A 5,506-nucleotide genomic window follows, 5' to 3' on the forward strand; every position below is an offset into this window, starting at 1 on the left:
TAGGGTCCCCAGGGTCTCTATAGGGTCTCTATAGGGTTCCTAGGGTCTCTATAGGTTCCCTAGGGTCTCTATAGGGTCTCTAGGGCCTCTATAGGGTCTCTATAGGGCCTCTAGTGTCTCTATAGGGTCTCTATAGGGTCCCTAGGGTCTCTATAGGGTCTCTATAGGGTCCCTAGGGTCTCTCTAGGGTCTCTAGGGTCTCTCTAGGGTCTCTATAGTTTCTCTAGGGTCTCTATACGGTCTCTTTCCTAGGGTCTCTATAGGGTCTCTATAGGGTCTCTAGGGCCTCTATAGGGTCTCTATAGGGTCCCTAGGGTCTCTATAGGTCTCTATAGGGTTCCTAGGGTCTCTATAGGGTCCCTAGGGTCTCTATAGTGTCTCTAGGGTCTCTCTAGGGTCTCTATAGGGTCTCTAGGGTCTCTCTAGGGTCTCTATAGGGTCTCTATAGGGTCCCTAGGGTCTCTATAGGGTCTCTATAGGGTCTCTAGTGTCTCTATAGGGTCTCTATAGGGTCCCTAGGGTCTCTATAGGGTCTCTATAGGGTTCCTAGGGTCTCTGTAGGGTTCCTAGGGTCTCTATAGGGTCTCTATAGGGTTCCTAGGGTCTCTATAGGGTCTCTAGGGTCTCTCTAGGGTCTCTATAGGGTCTCTTGGGTCTCTATAGGGTCTCTATAGGGTCCCTAGGGTCTCTATAGGGTCTCTATAGGTTTCCTAAGGTCTCTATAGGGTCTCTATAGGATCATATAGCCCACTCCAGCACATTTTGGCCCACTTCAGACCTCTCCAGACCACTTTAGCCCACCACAGCCCAGTTTACACACTGCACACCAGTCCAGCCCAGCATATCTCACTTCAGACACTTGACCCCACTTCAGTCCAGGCCACATTAGCCCTGTCCAGCCCATTCCAGCTCACCCCAGCCCGTTCAGCCCACTTCAGCCCAGCGCAGCCAGCTTGGCCCACTTCAGGAGAGTTTAGACCACTTTGGCCCACTTCAGACCAGCCCAGCCCACTTTAGCCCACTTCAACACAGTTTAGCCTTGTCCAGCCCAGCAGAGCCCAGCTCACCCTCGTCTGCTACAGGCAAAACAGCTCGTTTGCTACACAGCATGGCTTGGCACTACTTTGGCACACTTCTGACCAGTCCAGCCCACTTTAGCTCAGTCCAGTGCAATTAAGCCCACCCAAGAACAGTTTAGCCCACTCCAGCACATTTTGGCCCACTTCAGACCTCTCCAGACCACTTTAGCCCAGCACAGCCCAGTTTACACACTGCACACCAGTCCAGCCCAGCTTATCTCACTTCAGACACTTTACCCCACTTCAGTCCAGGCCACATTAGCCCTGTCCAGCCCATTCCAGCTCACCCCAGCCCGTTCAGCCCACTTCAGCCCAGCGCAGCCAGCTTTAGCAAAGTCCGCTCCACTTTAGCCCAGTCCAGCCCACTTTAGCCCAATTCAGACCAGTTTTGCCCTGGCAAGACCAAGTTAGCTAAGCGCAGCCCAGTACAGACATGTCCCAACCAATTTAGCACAGTTCAGCAGGGTTTAGCCCAATTCAGACCATCCAGCACACCTTAGCCCTCTTGAGCCCACTTCAGCACACTTCAGACCAGCCCAGCACACTTCAGACCAGTTCAGCCCACTTTAGCCCAATTCACATCTATCCAGAACACTCTGTCACAGTTAAGCCCAATTCAGACCTGTCCAGCCCACTTTAGCTCAGTCCAGTGCAATTAAGCCCACCCAAGAACAGTTTAGCCCACTCCAGCACATTTTGGCCCACTTCAGACCTCTCCAGACCACTTTAGCCCAGCACAGCCCAGTTTACACACTGCACACCAGTCCAGACCAGCTTATCTCACTTCAGACACTTGACCCCACTTCAGTCCAGCCCCATTAGCCCTGTCCAGCCCATTCCAGCTCACCCCAGCCCGTTCAGCCCACTTCAGCCCAGCGCAGCCAGCTTGGCCCACTTCAGGAGAGTTTAGACCACTTTGGCCCACTTCAGACCAGTCCAGCCCACTTTACCCCACTTCAACACAGTTTAGCCTTGTCCAGCCCAGCAGAGCCCAGCCCACCCTCATGTGCTACAGGCAAAAGAGCTCGTTTGCTACACAGCATGGCTTGGCACTACTTTGGCCCAATTCAGACCAGTCCAGCCCACTTTAGCTCAGTCCAGTGCAATTAAGCCCACCCAAGAACAGTTTAGCCCACTCCAGCACATTTTGGCTTTCTCTAGAGCTAACGATTTACCTCCAGGCACCCTCTACTGTGTCGTCAGGCATTCTGGCTCAAATACTACATTCTAATGCTACATCTCAAACCCCTTCCTGCCATTCTGACATTGTCCCCCACGCCCTCGCCTCCTACAGGAGGCCCTCTACTTACCTTGCGTTGTGCCATTCTTCTCAAGGCCGCCTCTCTGCTCAGAACTCCCATAGCAGACGCCAGTCATGTTGCTGCCCTTGCCAAGTTGCTCTTCGTCATCTGACAGAAACAAAAAAAGGGCAGCACGTTGTGCTGGCCATCATCTCCAGCACCCCAGGCATCCAGCCCAGCCTTTTCCTTACCTTCCTTCTGCCTCCTCCCAAGCTCCTCACACCATGCTTGCTTGTCTCAAAGCAACTCCAGAGTCTGATGCAGGGCCTCTTCTCCCCTGCGTGCCCTAGGAGTTCAACAGAAGCCAATTGCCATGGTTCTTGCGTAAGTGACCGACTCCACAATCCTTCTGCTTATCCCTCTGACTCATCTCAAGCACTCGTCTGACTCCCAACATAAAAGACGAGACCTGCAACACCAAACACAAATACTGAATCTTTTTGCCATGTTCTTCTAAACATGAGGGCATCACACTCAAAATGAAGCCCTTTACCTTTTTATAGCTGGAACTGGAAGCTGGATGAAAGCCTTAGAAGGCTCCTGCTGATGTGACTGAAAAGAAAGCTGTTCTCTGCTTTATGTTTGTAAGTAATGAACACAAATGCCTGACCAGCTTTTAACCAGCCAACACAAGCACTCAGTATATAAAGGACTAAGTTCCAAGAACAAGCTTAACACTTTCAGTTCTAGCAGTGAGTTGGAAGCACCAAAACAGCTCACAAGCTAATGCACTCATTAAAACAGTCAAGCTGTACTACCCTGCCCACTATCAGATGGTGCTAAAAAAAGTCCCATTTAATTTTTCTCATCCCCATGGTGTATTTCAAATCTCTTTTCTGCTATCCTGATGCTGTTTCCCCGTCTGTTCTGTGGAAAACTAATCTTTCGGCTTAGTTTTTATAGTGTCTTAAGTCTCAAACTAAAGTTGTTGCTCAGATCTCCCACACTGGACACATGGGTGTTTACTGCACCCACCCTATTTTTTTTTATCATTTGCAGTAACAGGAGTAAAAGGAAAAAATAAAAGAACTGCCACACAACATTCTGTAGACTAAGACAAGGAAATTCCCTGAAATATTTATTATATACAGACTGTAATGAACAAGCACTCTGTAATTTAGAGTTTTAAAATGAGAAATATACAAGCTGAAAAGCATTCTTTTACCTTTCCCTGCCAAAAGTCATCAGTTATTTAACAGTCACTACATCCCAAAAGAACATTAATATTATGTTTTGGTATTCTTTAGACCCAAGTGTCCAACTTAGTTTTTGAAAGAGCACAAACCCAAAGGCACTCTTGAAGTAACTCTTAAACATATAAATGGAATGTTTGTTCAGTAACCACTGCTACAACTATTTTATGAGAAATAAAAGACAAGTAATAAGAACATAAACTGTAAACAAATTTTTCTTTAAGTTCTGTGGCTAAGGGCAATAAAAACACTTACCTGAGCACCACCACTAACAACAGCACCTCAAGTAAAACCACAGCACAAAAAAAATCATTAATACAAGAAGATGCAAAACCAAAGATGGCTTAAAAAATTTAGCTCAGAAAAAATCATTTCAAAGAACTCAAAAAACAAAAGCAAAACACACATCATTAAAACCACAAAACACCCCAAAGACCTTACCTCGAATAGCATCAAATCCTAAAGAGGAACCTTCCTCCGAAGCTGTGCCTTATATACCCCAGGCCCTACCCACAACCCCCCCCAGTGCCCTGGCTCAGGTGTGGGGCAAACCAGCTGCTGGGATAAAAACAGCCTGACAAGGTGCACCTGGTTTTTGTTGTTTTGGGTTTGGTTTCTTGGCTGCTCTCTGATTTTAACTTCTTGGGTTTCTTTTTGGGGCTTAGATTTCTATTCAAAATTCTCAGATTCCATAGCTTCACTTTTATGAAGCTGGGCTCAAAACTATACTTGGTTTCAGACTGGGTGGGGGTTTTCTGTCTCACATTCTAGGGCTTAGTCTCAAAGAGGTTTTCTTCCACACAGACTGGCTCAGGCTCATATACTTAAACAGCACAGACACTCTAGTTCAGATTTAGGCTCAATTTGGCATTGACTGGCTCGCCCAACCACACGAGTCTCACATTGAGACTAACACAGGCTTCCTGGTTCAGACTCGCTCTCACATTCTAACTAAACAAAGACATTCAGGTGATTTAGCCAAGGTGAGCAAAGCTTAGACCACCCAAGCAGCTATTTATTTTAGGGTCTTGTCATTTTCATAAAGCTGTAATTACTTTTTGTTGGTGGTGTATTCCAGGGGGTGTACACGTTAGAATAAAGGGATGGAAAAGCTCTGAGGGCTAGTGGATGAGTAGTAAAGTGACAGGAGAGAGAGATGGGACTTCCTGAGGGAAGGGTGCAGCTTCTGTATCTCTGTCAGTGTGTGCATGTTCCCTTTTCTTTTCTAGGTGCTGCAGATAACTCGAGGGAGGTGAAGCTGCAGACTCAGGAGGGCTGTGAGAAGATCGGGGGTTGTGTGTGTTGGGGGTGCTTAATTGTTGAGGAGAGCATGGCAAAGGGGTTCAGTATTTGTGCTCGGTGTTGCAGGGCTGCCCTCTCCCTTTGGAGTCGGATGAGTGCTTGAAGTGAGTCAGGTAAGGAGGATAGTGGGGTCGGTCACTTTTTGCAAGCAGGGTGATCATTTGTCTCTATTGTACTCCTAGGACCTGGAGGTGAGGAGAGGCTCAGTGTCGGACTCCACTGTGGGTTTGGAACAGGCAAGCACAATGTTGATGAGTTTTGAAGGAGGAAGAGGGCTGTTACAGAGCAGGCCAGCACTGGTGGGTGGGGTGGTGGTGATGATGGTGGCCAGCACAGTGTGTTCCTGTTTGCTCGTTTACTTGCTGCAGGTGATAACGAGAAACTTGGCAGCTGTGGCAAGTTCACAGGACTCTGATGTGGGTGTTCTGAGCATCAAGGCCAGCTTGAAACCCATGGCACTATGGAAGCTAAGTAGAGGGACTGCTGCTTGGGACTGGAGGGTGGGGGACAAGGTCCGGATGGCAGGAAGGGGTTTGAAATGTAGCATGGGGCTGAGGGAAAGGCAGGGGGTTACTCTGTAGCATGAGCTTACATGGGGTAGGGCAGCTACAGCTTGACTGTGTTAGGGATG

Source organism: Lathamus discolor, chromosome 18, assembly GCF_037157495.1.
Source record: "Lathamus discolor isolate bLatDis1 chromosome 18, bLatDis1.hap1, whole genome shotgun sequence".
Taxonomy (NCBI): domain Eukaryota; kingdom Metazoa; phylum Chordata; class Aves; order Psittaciformes; family Psittacidae; genus Lathamus; species Lathamus discolor.